The 19,106-nt window shown below is 36.0% G+C and overlaps 1 pseudogene; it reads left to right on the plus strand.

Annotated features, from left to right (window-relative positions):
* The first annotated feature begins 17,722 nt into the window (after window positions 1-17,722).
* Window positions 17,723-18,625, plus strand: LOC129650577 (olfactory receptor 13C3-like; annotated as a pseudogene).
* The last annotated feature ends 481 nt before the right edge of the window (window positions 18,626-19,106 follow it).

A 19,106-nucleotide genomic window follows, 5' to 3' on the forward strand; every position in this document is an offset into this window, starting at 1 on the left:
GATGATGCTGTTAAAGTGTTGCAGTCAATATGCCTGCAAATTTGTAAAATAGCAGTGGCCACAGGACTGGAAAAGATGTTTTCATTCCAATCTCAATCTTTGGCACTTTTCAGACTACCAAAAGAATTTTCAGACTACCAGACAATTGTGCTCATTTCACATGCTAGTAAGATCATGCTCAAAATCCTTCAAGCTAGGCTTCAACAGTATGTGAACTGAGAACTTCCAGATGTACAAGCTGGGTTAGAAAAAGCAGAAAAACCAGAGATCAAATTGGTAACATATGTTGGATCATAGAGAAAAGAAGGGAATTCCATAAAAACATCTACTTCTGCTTCATTGACTATGCTAAAGCCTTTAACTGTGTGGATTACAACAAACTGTGGAAAGTTCTTGAAGAGATGGGAATACCAGACCACCTTACCTGACTCCTGGGAAACCTGTATGCAGGTCAAGAAGCAACAGTTAGAGCAGGACATGAAACAATGAACTGGCTCAAAATTGGGAAAGTTGTAAGACAAGGCGTATTTTGTTACCCTGTTTATTTGATTTACATGCAGAGTGCATCATGTGAAATGCCAGGCTGGATTAATCACAAGCTGGAATCAAGATTGCTGAGAAAAATATCAACAACTTCAGATATGCAGAAGATATCACTCTAATGGCAAAAAGCGAAGAGGAACTAAAGAGCCTCTTGATGAGGGTGAAAGAGAGTGGAAAAGCTGGCTTAAAACTCAACATTCAGAAAACTAAGATCACGGCATCTGGTCCCATCGTTTCATGGCATATAGATGGGGAAAAGTGGAAGCAGTGACAGATTTTATTTTCTTGGGCTCCAAAATCACTGTGGTCAGTGACTGCGGCCATGAAATTAAAAGACTCCTTGGAAGGAAGCTATGACAAACCTGCCTACTGCTGCTGCTAAGTCGCTTCAGTCGTGTCAGACTCTGTATGACCCCACAGATGGCAGCCCACCAGGCTCCCCCGTCCCTGGGATTCTCCAGAATCCAGGCAAGAACACTGGCGTGGGTTGCCATTTCCTTCTCCAATGCATGAAAGTGAAAAGTGAAAGTGAAGTCAGTCAGTCATGTCCAACTCTTGGTGACCCCATGGACTGCAGCCTACCAGGCTCCTCCATCCATGGAATTTTCCAGGCAAGAGTACTGGAGTGGGTTGCCATTGCCTTCTCCGATGACAAAACTGAACAATGCATTAAAAAGCAAATATATCACTTTGCCAGCAGCAGACTGTATAGTCAAAGCTACTATTTTTCCAGTGGTCATGTAGAGATGTGAGGGTTGGACCATACAGAAGGCTGCACAACCAAGAATTAATGCTTTTGAATTGTGGTGCTGGAGAATACTTTTGAGAGTCCCTTGGACTGCAAGGTCAAACCAGTCATTTCAAAAGGATATCAACCCTGAACATTCATTGGAAGCACTGATGCTGAAGCTAAAGCTTCAATATTTTGGCCACCTGATGTGAAGAACTGACTCATTGGAAAAGACCTTGATGCTGGGAAAGATTGAAGGAAGGAAGGAAGAGAAGGGGACAACAAAGAATGAGATCGTTGGATGGCACCATCGACTGAATAGACATAAATGTGGGCAAATTCAAGGATACAGTGAAGGACAGGGAAGTCTGGTGTGGTGCAGTCCACAGAGTTGCAAAGAACTGAACATGACTTAGCAACTCAACAACAACAACAATATTAACATTTTATCATACGGTCTCCCTTAACATAATAAATTACCTTTTATTTTTTATGTGATGTGTATCATAAAGGAGAGGAAGAAGTTTTATTTATCAGCTACCATAACTTTTCTGGGTTTGGAACATAATGAGATTAAGGTAAAGGAGTCCCCTAGCAATCCACCCTAAGTTTTACCCCAATAAAAACAGAAGTGACATGGTAGCAGGGAATTCCTTTTGGACTTTGAAAAGAGATCAGATCATAATAAAGACATCTCATCTCTGCATTGGATCACACAGTTTCTAAGTGGCTGGAGAACTAGACACAGCTGGTAACCAACAGCAATTTCAATAAGGGGATAAGAAGTGGCAAGCTATTCAGCAAATTGAAGAGCTACAGAGTATCTGGTGTTGGAGGATAAGGAGAGCTCCAGTTGAGACAATTTCTATTGCCTGAAGAGTGCAACCATTGGAGTAGTGCCAATGTTAGCAATGGAAACCCCATTTCTGTTGAAGGAACTGAGTCAGATAGGTCAAGAGAGGAAATTCTTCCGGCCTGTTGAAGAGTCGATGAGAACTGAAATATAGAACATACATCAAAAGTAAAAGACTATAACTACTTCTAAATTGTAAAAGCAGAGCCTTAATATTTTCCTTTCTTGATAACACATAATTATTATTTTTCATAAGACTAAATAAATTAATTCATGTTTAGCACTAAATATTGCCTAGAACACCCTAACATCCAATAAACATCAGTGAATTTTTATTAATACTCAGTGTATTTTAATAGGTCATAAAACTTTGAATAGGCACAAAATTGTCATTCTTACTTTTTTACAGAGTAATTTTGATGATATTATATTATTATCTCTCAGCTTCAAATCCACTTTTCTTTATGAGTTTCAGTTGAGACACTGAAAACCACATTTCTTCTTTACTAGCTAGAATCTATTAAATTCTTCCAAAAGAGTTGCTAAAGAGAGAATTAAAGGTTTGATGAGGATAAGGGACTTGACCCTCCCTATTAGCTTTCTGCTCATGTTAGCATCACTCTGCTTATGGTTCTTCACCAATATAATGGCAAATTCTTAGCTGCTTCCAGTATTGGTTTCAGATTTTATTTCTTCTTTTTTATAAGCCAATAAAAGTGGCTTCAAGAAAATAGCACTTCTACCAGTGTTATTTCCTCAGAGCTTTGAGTCTGTCAATGAGATTTTACTTCTGGTAAATCAATAGCCATGCTAAGTCTTTATTTTGTCTTGAGGTATATTTAAAATGACAAAATATCCAATTCTATGCTTGAGAATTATAGTGAGTCAGCTGGAGCATAAATAGTTAACTAGCAGGAAGCTGCTGTCCAACACATGGAGCCCAGCTTGGTGCTCTATGACCACCTGCTACTGCTAAGTCACTTCAGTCGTATCCGACTCTGTGCAACCCCATAGACGGCAGCCCACCAAGCTCCCCCATTCCTGGGATCCTCCAGGCAAGAACACTGGAGCGGGTTGCCATTTCCTTCTCCAATGTATGAAAGTGAAAAGTGAAAGTGAAGTCGCTCAGTCGTGTCCAACTCCTAGCGACCCCATGGACTGCAGCCTACCAGGCTCCTCCATCCATGGGATTCTCCAGGCAAGAGTACTGGAGTGGGGTGCCATTTCCTTCTCCGCTATGACCACCTAGATGCATGGAATTAGGCGGGGGGACTTATGAGGGAGGGGATACACATATATAATAAATACTGCTTCATGATGATGTATGGCAGAGAACGCTACAACATTGTAAAACCATTATTCTCTGATTAAAAAAAACAAAAATGAAATAGATTTGGTCAGATTGTCACTTCCATCTGACCAGATCTATTTGTTTTTTTCATTTCCACAGGCTTCCCTGGTTACTTAGTCAGTAAAGAGTCTGCCTGCAATGTGGGAGATCTGGGTTCAGTCCCTGGGCTGGAAAGATCCCCTAGAGAAGGAAATGGCAACCCATTCCAGTATTCTTGCCTAGAGAATTCCATGGACAGAGGAGCTTGGTGGACTACAGTCCACAGGGTCACAAAGAGTCGGACACAACTGAGTCAGACTAACACTTTTCATTTCCATACATAACTAAATAACAAGTACTAGGAAAGACATTTGTATTTCCTCTAAAGTTCCTTCCTTGTGTCTAAAATGTAGATTATAAAAATCTCCATACTCAAAAATGAAATTTAATAATTACCATATGATCATACAAAAAGAAAACATTGAGTAGTTCATCAAGTCCTGAAATACATGTAACAAAGAATAAACTTAGGACCTTGAGAGAAACAAACAAAAAGCATATCTCTTTTCTTTTTTTCAATGCGTATCTAGCACTCACCTATTAATTAATTACATACCAGAAACACAGTCTGCTATTTCTACTAATTTGCTAAATTAATGCACAAATAAGTGAATGAAAGAAATAATATCAGAAAGGCATATATATTTTCCAAAATAATTTATCAAGATCATATTATTGAATCCTCATGATAACTTTTCAAGGAGCTACTAGTTCCCTAACTTTACAGAACAGAAACCTGATTCCAGAAATGTAGAAATACCTGAAGTTACAACCAGGATGTGGGAAGCTTTCTATTTGAATAAAATAATTAACAAACGATAATGGGATACACATTATCCTAAATTACATGTGGAACAGGTATAAAAATGGATACGTTTTTAGCCTGAGAGAAAGAATCGGCAAAATCAGTGAAAAAATATTAAACAGTCCATGTTCTCTCAATGAAACTAAGGGGAATTAACTAAATAAAAACTCTACAACCTAAGATAAACACACTTATAAATGACTAATGAGTGGCAATAATATTCAAAATATGTAACAACTTTTATGGCAAGTGAAACAACTTCTCACTCCAAAAAATCAGAATGAGTACCTGCCATAATCAGTGTGCCCATAGTGGTAGGTGCCAGCCAAATTTCAGCCTTGCTTATAGAGTAGAGAAAAAAGAATGACAAAAAAATTTAAAAACTCATAAAAGCAAACCTGAGCTTATACCCACTAGTATAGCTGTACTCTTTTTTTATGGTAGTGTCCATTCTGATTAATTGGTAGCTGTTCCAGTCTGTAAAATATTTTCAATATCAACCTCCTTAGAAATGAAACATAATTAAACACTGCAATTAAAATTTACCAGATACAGAAAACAAAACAGTTTTTTGAGGGAGATGTTCATACTTGAATTCGTTTAAGAAACTTGACTTCATAAAGAAGAGGGGAGGAAGCAAACAGAAAAGAAGATAGAGATGAGGCATTATCTAGAGAATTTGAGTGCAAAGCCAATATGCAAGTTATTGTGCTATATATCACACCTTATTACTTCTTACTAAATCTTCACAGTAACCTTAAAAGGTGTATCTATTTGCTCTTAATTTTACAGATGAAGAGATTAAGATTCATAGATGTTAAGATCATGGAGGTTTTGACTGGGAAAGTTAGTTTCCAAACCATAGTCTTGACCATGAAGACATGTTATTTCCTCTATTGCCTAGGAGTCAAAAGGGAGGTTGTCTGAAGTTCAGTTGTATCTAAATCAGGAGAATTGATCCAAAGATGTTAGAGAGCAAGAAAGTTAAAATATCCTAACTGGATTTAACCTCGTAATTTCTCCAAAGCCATTAACTGGATATATCAGCAATATATTAAGGAGACAATGATAATCAAGTTCTTGGTGATTATGGTAAAAGCCATGAGTAAGAGTGGATAATACATTAATTTGTCTTGAGCCCAGTATTGCATCATCCTCCAGGGGAAAATAATTAATACACTTGTACTTAATAAGTAACAGAAAGTAATCACCATGAACAAAGTGTTTTAACTAACCAGAAAACTGCTGAATAAACCTAAGGTCATGGGTTTCAGTGTGATGCACTTTAAGGAAGGAGAACTTTTTAGGATATAAGAATCTTTAGCTTATCAAGGGAGGCAGAAAATATTACTGGTTATGAAATAGTATGTGTGGCCAAACAATTTAGATTGAAATGTCACGTACATATCTACCTTACTAACCTATACTCTCAATTCAGTTCGGTCGTACAGTTGTGTCCAACTCTTTGTGACCCTATGGACTATAGAATGCCAGGCTTCCCTGTCCATCACCAATTCCCAGAGCTTGCTCAAACTCATGTCCATCGAGCTGGTGATATCATCCAACCATGTCATCCTCTGTCATACCTTCTCCTGCCTTCAATCTTTCCCAGCATCAGGGTGTTTTCCAAGGAGCCAGTTCTTCGCATCAGGTGGCCAAATTATTGGAGTTTCAGCTTCATCATTAGTCCTTTCAATGAATATTCAGAACTGATTTCATTTAGGATTGACTGGTTTGATCTCCTTGCAGTCCAAGAGACCCTCAAGAGTCTTCTCCAACACCACAGTTCAAAAGCATCAGTTCGTCGGTGCTCAGCTTTCTTTATAGACCAACTCTCACATCCATACATGACTACTGGAAAAAACCATAGGTTTGACTAGATGGACCTTTGTTGGCAAAGTAATGTCTCTGCCTTTTAATATGCTGTCTCAGTTTGTCATAGCTTTTCTTCCAAGGAGCAAGCATCTTTTAATTTCAAGGTGGCAGTCACCATCTGCAATGATTTTGGAGCCCAAATAAATAAAGTCTGTCACTGTTTTCATTGTTTCCCCATCTATTTGCCATGAAGTGCCTCTATTTGCCATGAAGTGCATCTATTCACCATGAAATTATGGGAACAATGCCATGATCTTCGTTTTTTGAATGTTGAGTTTGAAACCAGATTTTTCACTCTCCTCTTTCACTTTCATCAAGAGGTTCTTTAGTTCCTCTTTGCTTTCTACCATAAGAGTGGTATCATCTGTATATCTGAGGTTATTGCTATTTCTCTCAGCAATCTTGATTCTGGCTTGTGGTTTATCCAGCCTGTCATTTCTCATGAGGTACTCAGCATATAAATTACATAAACAGGGTGACAATACACAGCCTTGACATACTCCTTGCCCAATTTGGAAACAGTCCACTGTTTCATGACCAGTTCTAATTGTTGCTTCTTGGCCTGCATATAGGTTTCACAAGAGGCAGGTAAGGTGGTCTGGCATTTCCATCTCTTTAAGAATTTTCCAGTTTGTTGTGATCCACACAGTCAAAGGCTTTAGTGTAGTCAACGAAACAGAAATAGATGTTTTTCTGGAATTCACTTGCTTTTTCTATGATCCAATGGATGCTGGCAATTTGATCTCTTGTTTCTTTGCCTTTTCTAAATCCAGCTTGAACATCTGGGAGTTCTCATTTCATGTACTGTTGAAGCCTAGCTTGGGAGAATTTTCTGTATTACTTTGCTTGCCTGTGAAATAAGTGCAATTGTGCAGTAGTTTGAACATTCATTGGCATTGCCCTTCTTGGGATTGGAATGAAAACTGGCCTTTTCCAGAACTGTGGCCACTACTGGTATATAGAGTGCAGCACTTTCACGTCATTATCTTTTAGGATTTGAAATAGCTCAGCTGGAATTTCATCATCTCCACCAGCTTTGTAGTGATTCTTACTTAGGCCCACTTGACTTCACACTCCAAGATGTCTGGAAATAGTTAAGTGATCACACCATTGTAGTTATCTATGCCATCAAGATATTTTTTGTATGCAATTCTTCTTTGTATTCTTGCTGCCTCTTAATATCTTCTGCTTCTGTTAGATCCATACCATTTCTGTCCTTTATTGTGCCCATATTTGCATGAAATATTCCCTTGGTATCTCTAATTTCCTTGAAGAGATCTCTAATCTTTCCCAATCTGTTGTTTTCCTCTATTTCTTTGCATTGTTCACTTAGGAAGGCTTTTTTATCTCTCCTTACTCTTCTTGGAACTCTGCTTTCAGAAGGGAATATCTTTCCTTGTCTCCTTTGCCTTTCACTTCGCTTCTTTTCTCAGCTATTTGTCAGGCCTCCTCAGAGTCAGGATACTGAACTCCAAAGCCATTCTCTTTTTATCATTGCAAGATGCATTTTTAAATCATCAATATAATTAGAATAGCAAGCACCCTTATTGAATACCTAGTACGTATGTATCATATCTACCTTAAATTTTTCATATGCACTACCTCATTAATTCTCAGAATAACAATATCAGGTATCTGAGTTTCTAATTTTACAGACATGGAAACTGAGGCTTAGAGAGGTGTAAGTGACCTCACTGAGGTCATAGATGTAGTGTCTGACAAACCTGGGCTGTTGAGCTCCAGAGTGTAATGTTCTAACCATCTCACTCTTCTGCTTCCTAAATGACAGAAAATGTTTTGCTCCTGTAGAATCAGTAAAGCCACAAGTATAATGCAGAGGCAAAATCCTTCTTTATCACAGAGAATCTCACAATCCTAAAATATTCTCTTCACCAACACATGTGCTTAAATATTTTGACAAAACACATGGGGAATGGCTGAAGGAAGTAAAAAATTGTAGCCTGGTATAAGAAAGACTCAGAAACAGCAATCTGGAAGTACTTGAAAAGCTGTCATGAAAAAGGAGCATATACTTATTCTTGCTTTTCCACAAGGAAAGATGTAGGCTGCATACAGAGAGTTAATATACAGCTAAATATAAAGAACTTTCCAATAATGATAATTATTCAGAAATAACCTGAGCGTCTACATAAAGTGCTCTAATTGCCACTGGATTGGGGGCAGAAGTAAAATGAACAACCATACTACAGGTATGCTTCTGTAATCTCATAAGGGTTAGAACTAAATTAATTTTAATATGATTTCCAGCTCTGAGATGGAATCATTTAGAATTTGACTATTTCTCTGGTGTGACTGCATCAGTTCAGTTCAGTTCAGTGGCTCAGTCATGTCTAACTCTTTGTGACCCCATGAACTGCAGCACACCAGGCCTCCCTGTTCTTCTCCATCTCTCAGAGCTTGCCCAAACTCATATCCATTGAGTCAGTGATGTCATCCAAACATCATCCTCTGTCATCCCCTTCTCTTCCTGCTTTCAATCTTTCCCAATATCAGGGTCTTTTCCAATGAGTCAATTCTTAACATCAGGTGGCCAAAGTATTGGAACTTCAGCTTCAGCATCAGTCCTTCCAATGAATATTCAAACTGATTTCATTTAGGACTGACTGGTTTGATCTCCTTACAGTCCAAGAGACTCTCAAGAGTCTTCTCCAACACCACAGTTCAAAAGCATCAATTCGTCAGTGCCCAGCTTTCGCTATAGTCCAACACTCACATCCATATGTGACTACTGGAAAAACCATAGGTTTGACTAGATGGACATTTGTTGGCAAAGTAATGTCTCTGCTTTTTAATATGCTGTCTCGGTTTGTCATAGCTTTTCTTCCAAGGAGCAAGCATCTTTAATTTCATGGCTGCAGTCACCATCTGCAGTGATTTTGGAGCCCAAGAAAATAAAGTCTGACTTTTAAGACTGTGACTGTATAAGAGTATGTGTTTAATTAACTTTACCATTATTGAGATTATTCCAAAGTAAATAAAATATATGCATTCCCCCTAACGAATATATTAGAACTATTATGGCAGCATTGCTTATAATAGTAAAGCAAGGTATATGTCCATTACTTGAAAATATATTAAATAAATCTTGAAACATGTATTTAATATATGTGTGTGCTCAGTCACTCAGTCATGTCCAACTCTTTGTGACCCCATGGACTGTAGCCCACCAGGCTCCTCTGTCCATGGAATTTTCCAGGCAGGAATACTGGAGCAGGTTGCCATTTCCTACTTCAGGGGAACTTCCCAACCCTGGGTTCAAAATCATTTCTCTTGCATCTCCTGCATTGCCAAGTGGATTTTTTCCACAATGCCACCTGGGAAGTCCTAATAGAAAACTAAATAGGCATTATAAACCTATGCCCTGAGTATCTGATGATATGTGAAAAATGCTTATGATTTACTGTTAAACCTAACAGGATGCAAATTACAGATAAACATAGAAATTTTATGATCTACAATATGTTTCCCATGTTTATCTTTAAAGTTCTTGAAACTGTATTTTTCAATTAATTTTGTCCAAATTCATCCAATGTTGACCATAGTGCCTGCCCCTTAACAGGTGTTCAAAAAATACTTGATAAATAAATAATGGGAAAAGAACATGACATGTTTTTAATAAAGTATTTTTGGAAAAATTAGTTAATATTTTAAAAATATCAGTCTTTTTCACACATTAGACACAAAACAACATAGTTGTCATATGGGAAAAACAAAGCCAAATAAAACCATAGAAGGAAATTTCACTCATATTTTTAGGGATAATATGAAAATCTTAAAGAAAATTTATATAGCATGTCAAAAATAAGAAGAAAAATCACAAACTGGAAAAGCATATGCAGAAAATTTGAAGAGAAAGTGGTAATTTATTAAGTGTTCATATTAAGAGGAAAATTATCAAAATACCCAGATAGTTAAGCAAAGGGTACAAATGAATAATAAAAAGATAAATATAAATAGTAGTATAGAGGAAATGGTAAATCAACTAGCAACCATAGGAATAAAAAGTTAAGCAAAGTAATGTTTTATACAAATAGCAAATAGGGCTTCCCCGGTGTCTCACTGTGAAGAACCTGCCTGCCAATGCAGGAGAAACCAGTTCAATCCCTAGTCCTGGGATCACACATGCCCAGGAGCAAATAAGCCTGTGGTCCACAGATACTGAGCCTATGCTACTGAGCTACTGAGCCAAGGAGCTGCAACTACTGAGCCCACAGGCCACAACTCCTGAGGCCTGCACGCCCTAGAGCCCATGTACCCAACAAGAGAAGCAGCCACAGTGAGAAGCCTGCACACCACAACCAGAAAGTAGCCTCTGCTCTCCAACCACTGAAAGCCTGTGCAGCAACAAAAACCCAGTGCAGTCAAAAGTAAAATAATACATAAATAGAAAAGAATAAATACATTCCCTGGTTCTGAAAAATATATATTAAAAGGTGGTCTCTCCAAATACAGCAGTAGCAGAGTAATAAAATGTTTCATAAAAATAATTTTGCGCATTTATTAAGAATTCTCTAATTTTATATCATTCCATTCCACAATCCCATCTCTAGAGAGTAACCTTAAGTTATTTCCATTACAAGGAAAACAAATTAGATTGCCTGATACATAGATACCAATAGTCATTATATAAAACTCACAAAATACTAAAAACAAATTAGAATATCCAACAATATTAAAAGTAAAGGCTAGATTATTCTTAAAACATTAAAAAGAAATGTTATAAAGACTGAAAAGTTACATATAATTAATAATTTAAAATGGTAAATATTAATTAAAAGTTATACATACTGGAATGAAGAAAAATTATTTGTGTGTGGTTGAGAATTAACAATTATGAATGATAAAATGAGTTTAAAGAGGTAGAATGACTTATTTAGGATTTTATTAGAATTTATCTAGTATTATTTATGAAATAAAAAGATAAATTCTTGGGGAAAGTTTAACTTCTTAAAGAACTTTTGGACATATTCTGACTTAAGTCCCAATATATGCTGAGGCCACTAAATAGATGTGTTCAAGGAATATTCCAAGTAATATGTGGCTGGATAAGGTTTTTGCCAAGTCAGGATAATTGGGTTTTCAGAGTGAGCAGGAGTGGGGGACACTATCTCTGGAGAATCTTAAGTTTCTGACTCACAACCTTAGGAACTAAAGAAGTTTATAAAAATAAGTGCTAAATTAGCTTCCAAAAGAAGGTGAGTCTCTGGAGTGTCAACCTTAAGACAGATCATAGAAACTAGAGTTGCATTTTTTTTTAATATATTTGATTTTTTTTAATATTTTTTTAATATTGATTGATTGATTTTTTGATTTTTTTTTAAATATATTTGATTTCCCTCATGCCTCTTAAGAATATTCATGTACAGACAAATTATCTGATTGTGGCTGTTTTTCTCACATTTTTTTTTGGGAAGGAACAATCGTCTTTCAAATCGAATGTCTTCTGGTATTATTTTTTATTTTATTTTTTAACTAGGATGGGGAACACAGGTATTATTTTTTAAATGCACAGGAAATTCAAATCTTGAGAATTTTTTCTATTACTTAATAGAATGAAATGGTGTGAATGACAAACCTCAGTCAGAAGGTAAGATAAAAGAGAGATGTTTTTATGTAAATTATTTCAAAAAATACTATCAATAAATATAAAAACTTTTGGGTTGAGATGGTCATTACTCATGAGATTTTAAAATATGTATATACATTTATATGTATGTAAAGGAAGAAATATAAAACACAGTTATTATCTCCAATACTTGGATAAAACAGTTTTTTTTTAATCACAGAATATTTCATGGAAGAGACTAGTGAGGGAAAGAAAGTTGTTTGCCATGCAAAACCCTTATAAAAAGAGGCTAGCAGCTACTATATTTGAGTACTGAGAAGAATGGAGTTCACTAAAATCTTAAGTAAAAAGTATCTGGAGAAGGAGGACCTGGTGATTTATACATTATTCATCCATAAACTATGCTCAAAAAGAGTTTGAAGATACATTAACTAAAGATGTTTAAGGTAAAAATAGGATTAGAAACAAAAAATATATAACAGAGGTCAGAAGTAATTATGAGTGGTAGTATGAGACCCAGAAGGCCAAAGTAAAAGAATAAATATTAAACATTTTTGAGTTCTCATTATATAATTAATCAAATTCCACTACATAGACCTTAATTCTCTACATGAAACTTTAAAAACTTGGGGGCATATTTTATTGTAATAATGTCCTTGTTAAGTGGAAGAAAATGAATGCCTTCAGTGTTTTCAAAAGAAGCAAATATATATTTTATGTATTCATTTACCATATGGGTCCTTGATGAAAGTTAAGTACCTCCTATTAAATTGTAATTTTTATTTAATAATTTATAAATAAGTAAACATTGTGACACAGTGGTAAAATGAGGGCTTGAGAATCATAAAGATAAGGGTTTACATCATAGTTCTGGTATTTACAAACTATAAGATACTGAAAATTATACTTGACCTTTGAAATCTCCAAATAATTTCTTCATTATTAAAAAATTCATTAAAATATTTGGATTATTCTGAGAGTAAAATGATAAAAATTATATGAAGTGCCTAAACAGACTAGGACCTCACATGCTGTCAATTACTCATCTCTTGGTGAGATAAAATAAGAAATCTTTCCCTGTGGTATATTAGTTAAGATTAAAGTTTATAAGACTATAAGTCTATAAATTGAGATCTGGGAAAATCCAATTATGTTTACAAAACATCAACTGTATTAACTGATTTTTAGAAGAACTGGAGAGAATAAAAGAATTATTTCCTCAGGTAAGATATTACATATAGATGTTCTCTGTTTTTCAAAGAAAAATCTTAGTACTTTAAATGTTAGATATTCAAGTAGCCAAGTCAATGAACAAAGGGAAAAAAAATCTTAAAAGTTAGAGGTCTTTCAAGGAAATTTGGAAAAAAAGAAAAAGAAAGAAACAAGAGAGAAAAAAGATAATTAGAGACTTTTAGAAAATTAGAATCAGATTAAAAAATCACAGACTTTCATTTATATCTGTTACAACACTAAAATGATGCCTGGATGAAGTCCCACAGCATTAAACCACAGAGTGGTTATTTCTTCTAAAAGGCCAAAATTTGGGTGAAAAGACACCTAGGATCCAGGCCACTTTGAAACATCAACAAATATGAATTACATCTTCCACTGGCAGTACTGTTCTAGGCACTAATGACCTGCAATATCTTCTGAGAATATACAATTAAGGCAAGAGCTCAAATTCTTTATACCAGTTTATCTCCAATAAACAATAAATCTATTTAACTGGAAGATTTAGAGAGTGGGGATTATAAATGCTTTAGGTCTACCAAAATAGAAGGTTCCCATGGATAACTGGACAAGGCACACCAGTATAACTCAGCCTCAACATGTAGTCTGTAGACACCTAAGACAATCACTGTACTATTTAAATTTTTTTTAACACTTTTGCTCTGAGTTAATCTTCCTAACATAATTGGTTACCTCCTTTGGTGTTTTTCTTTTATATTATATTTTTCCTTTATGCATATTTTTTCAGAAGTTTGGGTAACTCAGAAAAGCAGAAAGAGTTCTCTAAGATAACCATGAGTGTTTTTGATACTTTTTCCCAGTCCTTCTATTCTGTCTAGGTTATTGAGGTTTAAATTTTAATTGTGCAAACAAAACTGTCAGTGTTTTGCTTCTGTTTTCACTTAATCATTTTAAAATAACTTAAATACCACTTTTAGGTCAGAACAAATTGTGGCCCAGCAAATGAGTATTTTATATATATATATATAAAACAATTCTCTTAGGATTAGACAAGAATGAAAAACTATTTCAAAAGAACTTCCAATAATGCCAATGTCTAGTAAAAAATGGAATTAGCCAATATAGAGACACCAGGGAAAACAATTTTATTAGAAACTATCAAAAATCTTTTAAAAATCTTCATTCCCTTGTTCCCAGATTCTGGGAATTCATTGTAAAGCCATAAAGTGAAAAGGGGAAGACATTTCAAGCACAATACAATTTAACAGAATATCTGTGGACTGCTTTTTAAAAGGTATACTAGCATTGCAAGAGTAATGAAAGTGATTTCCTCTACTTTATCCATTATCCTTCCCCTCCATCTCCATTTGAAAGCCTTAAAGCAGGTTTGTGGTATCTCTTCAAAAAGTTTGTAGGTGACATTTTTAGCAGCAATTATCTACGAGCTATTGTATAGAAAATGCACAACATAATTATCTTCTATACATAATTTCCAAATAGGATTCAGCTTTTAGCAGATGTTCCTAGAAAAGACAAGAGAGGACATCTGGCCTGATTCACAGCTTTCCTCGGGAAACTGTAATACATTCAAACCTCAGATGTCTGAAGCTCCTTCAAGGCCTCTCAGTTCAGTTCAGTCACTCAGTCATGTCCAACTCTTTGCGACCCCATGAATCACAGCACGCCAGACCTCCCTGTCCATCACCAACTCCCGGAGTCCACCAAAACCCATGTCCATTGAGTCAGTGATGCCATCCAACCATCTCATCCTCTGTCGTCCCCTTCTCCTCCTGCCCTCAATCTTTCCTAGCATCAGGGTCTTTTCAAATGAGTCAGCTCTTCCCATCAGGTGGCCAAAGTATTAGAGTTTCAGCTTCAACATAGTCTTTCCAATGAACACCAGGACTGATCTCCTTTAGGATGGACTAGTTGGATCCCCTTGCTGTCCAAGGGACTCTCAAGAGTCTTCTCCAACACCACAGTTCAAAAGCATCAATTCTTTGGTGCTCAGCTTTTTTTATAGTCCAACTCTCACATTCATATATGACTACTGGAAAAACCATAGCCTTGACTAGACGGACCTTTGTGGACAAAGTAATGTCTCTGCTTTTTAATATGCTGTCTAGGTTGGTCATAACTTTTCTTTCAAGGAGAAAGCATCTTTTAATTTCATGGCTGCAGTCACCATCTGCAGTGATTTTGGAGCCCCCAAAAATAAAGTCTCACTGTTTCCATTGTTCCCCCATCTATTTGCCATGAAGTGATGGGACCAGATGCCATGATCTTAGTCTTCTAAATGTTGAGCTTTAAGCCAACTTTTTCACTCTCCTCTTTCACTTTCATCAAGAGGCTTTTGAGTTCCTCTTCCCTTTCTGCCATAAGGGTGGTGTCATCTGCATATCTGAGGTTATTGATATTTCTCCCAGCAATCTTGATTCCAGCTTGTGCTTCATCCAGTCTAGCATTTCTCATGATTTATTCTGGATATAAATTAAATAAGCAGGATGACAATATACAGCCTTGATGTACTCCTTTCCCTATTTGGAACCACTCTGTTGTTCCATGTCCAGTTCTAACTGTTGCCTCCTAACCTGCACACAGATTTCTCAAGAGACAGATCAGGTGGTCTGGTATTCCCATCTCTTTCAGAATTTTCTACAATTTGTTGTGATCCACACAGTCAAAGGCTTTGGCATAGTCAATAAAGCAGAAATAGATGCTTTTTTGGAACTCTCTTGCTTTTTTGATGATCCAACGGATGCTGGCAATTTGATCTCTGGTTCTTCTGCCATTTCTAAACCCAGCTTGAATATCTAGAAGTTCACGGTTCACGTACTGTTGAAGCCTGACTTGGATAATTTTGAGTATTACTTTACTAGCATTTGGTGATGAGTGCAATTGTGTGGCAGTTTGAGCATTCTTTGGTATTGCCCTTCTTTGAGACTGGAATGAAAACTGACCTTTTCCAGTCCTTTGGCCACTGCTGAATTTTCCAAATTTGCTGGCATATTGAGTGCAGCAGTTTCAAGGCCTCTATCATATATTTATTCCCAGAGAAAAAGTAGGTTGATAAGTGTACCTACAGTCAATCAAACTCAAATATTTATACCAAATAAAAATATATCCTGTCAAACCAACCCTTCATACTCCCTTGGAAATACATGCTTATGAAGTAGGTAACAGATTGAATTGGATGAGAGTCCTCCTTTCCACAGCAAATAGATACATAAACATTCTATTATGCTGATTGAATTGTCTCATCACTGTAAACTGGACATTTCATAGAAAGCAGCATACCCTGTTGGCAAATGACTATTACTGAGAGAAATGGTCAATCCTATATCAGAAGTACACTTACCGTTTGAAAAACCTAAGTAAAACGCACGCATTGGATCAAGATGTTACCTCTAGGGATATTTATTAAGCTAGGTAGACTGTCTCAAGGATGAAGAGGCGTTTTCAAAATTGTGCTCTTTTACTTTTTATAAAGAAGAAGGTCATCTACTAATATTTACTCTTTATATGTTTTCAAATTAAAATCATTTTCTCCATACTCTATGGCACACAACTCAGATCTAGAGCCAGTCTCTAATTTCTGTTTTGGAAAATGTTGAGCATAACTGAAAATTCAACAAATGGAAGAGGAAAAACTTTCATATGGACAGAACTAAAAGGCAACTCTTTTGTGTGTGATTTTATTCTTTGTACTTTTTAAATCTAAAGAAACCCAAACATCACAATACACTTACTCAGAAGTCTCACCAATATATTTAGTTTTGCATTGTCTGCTCTTCAATTACAGTCTACATAGAATTGAAACACCAATGGCATGCTCTGAGTTATCAATGAGAGATGGTCTAAAAGGCCTTGCTATTCATGTGCTTCTAGACAATCAGCATCAACACCATCTGGAAACATGTTCATAAATTCAGATCTCAGATATCACTTGAGATCCACTGATTGAGAATCTTTTACAAAGATTTCCCATGTGACTCATTTGTATATTAAAGTTTTAAACACTCCACTAGATGGGTGGTTTTCTTCCTCAGTTGCACAATAGAATCATCTGGCGAGCACTATTTTAAAAGAGGCCTTATTCCCACTCCTTAGACAACTGGCATAATTTTGGGAGGGCAATAATCAGGCAGGTAAAAAAGGAGGGATGTAAATCAGAAAAGGTAGATATGAATGGCAATTTATTACTTATTGTGTATAAATGTGTTAAAATAATTTTAAAATATAGTCTATGAAATTTATTTTCCTCAGAGAATTATAGTGATTAAATAAGTAATACATGTGAGCATATTAATAAATTACACAACCCTAAACCAATGTTACTGTTAATGACTGACATGATACAAAACCAAATAAATCAATATTCTTAAGATATTAAGCATGGTATTTCCAAAATAACAATTATCATAGTATGTCTGTGGTTCAACTAAGTCGGAAATAACAAACTTTTAAAAATGCAAATAGTTCTTCCCTGTCTCAGAACCTCTCTATCACAATCTCAGGAAATAAAACACAGGAGTTTGTATTTTTAAAGAACTACCAATGTAACTATTGTGTGTCTTCTACTCCATAACTTATAAGCAGGAAGAGGAATATAAAAAGCTAATTTCACAACTAAAACCAATCAGCTACTTTCCCTTCCTCCAGTGATCTCTTACTTCATATGATAATACTGTATAGACTCCTTAATACCTACATCTCTTCTGTAATACTCCAGGTATGCAAAATGTAAAATGGAAAGAACCAATTCAACAGGCATTGAGTTCATTCTTCAGGGACTTTCTGAGTACCCAAGAGCTGAAAAATTCCTTTTTGTGATACTCTTGGTGATGTACCTGGTGATCCTCTTAGTGAACAGCACTTTGACCATCCTCACTCTCCTGGATTCCCACTTTTACATCCCTATGTACTTCTTTCTCGGTAACCTTTCCTTTCTTGATATTTTGTGCACATCCTCCTTTATCCCCTCAACAATGACACACTTTCTATCAGAGGAAAAAAAAATCTCCTTTACTAGATGTGTTGTTCTGGTGTCTGTCTCCTTCCCCATGGCATCCACAGAGTGTGTGATCCTAGCAGTGACGGCACGTGACTGTTATATAGCCATCTGCATGCCTTTGAGATACCCTATCATCATGAGCAAGGCACTTTGTATTCAAATGGCAGCTCTCTCATGAAGATGGGGCTTTCTCAACTCATTGACACAAACAATTCTTGCAGTACACTTGCCCTTCTGTGGGGAAAATGTCATCAGTCATTTTGTTTATGAAATATTGGCCTTTCTCAAGCTGGCTTGCACAGATATTTCCTTGAATGAGATTACTCTAATGTTCGGCAGTGTACTGTTTTTGTTTGTTTCATTACTATTGATTTTCATCTCCTACATTTTCTTCCTTTCTATTGTACTAAGAACCAATTCATATGGAGAAAGAAAAAAGGCTTTTTCCACCTGCTCAGCCCACATTACAGTGGTGACTATATTTATGTGTCAATCCTCTTAATGTATATAAACCAAGTCCAAAGACACTTCTTCAGACAAACTGATTGCCATGTTCTATGCAGTAGTCACATCCATGCTCAGTCCTATCATCTATAGCCTGAAAAATACAGATGTGCATGGTGCCATGAGAAAATAGACAACTAGACTGCTTCTGAAGGAAAGGATGAGGAACTTGCAACTTTGAGGCAAGGTTTTCAATACAAGCAGAACAAAGAAACTAAAGGATATATGTAAAATCACAGAATCTAAAAATTGGAAGGAAATTTCAAGGTAATAATCTGATTTTATCTTTTATGAAAATAAGGACAACTACTGTTAGAAGTGGGAGTAAACTTTTAGAAACAAAAAAAAAAAAGTGAAATTGTGTTTTCCAAAAATACTTAACAAGTAAAACATATTTCACTCCCCTTTTTGAGAGAACTATATGAGTTCATGTTTTTTCTGTTTATTACTCATTTTTGTTTTACTCAGGGACTGGATCTGGCCCCAACCTAATTTTTCTAGTACAAATTTTTCCTCCTTTTTTCCCTTGCTGTGTTTATCCCACCCCCTCTGCACACACTATGCTGTATTCACTGTGTAGTTATCCAAATATATCATGTTCTTTCACATTTAAT

The sequence above is a fragment of the Bubalus kerabau genome, chromosome 4 (assembly GCF_029407905.1).
Source record: "Bubalus kerabau isolate K-KA32 ecotype Philippines breed swamp buffalo chromosome 4, PCC_UOA_SB_1v2, whole genome shotgun sequence".
NCBI classification, from domain to species: Eukaryota; Metazoa; Chordata; class Mammalia; order Artiodactyla; family Bovidae; genus Bubalus; species Bubalus kerabau.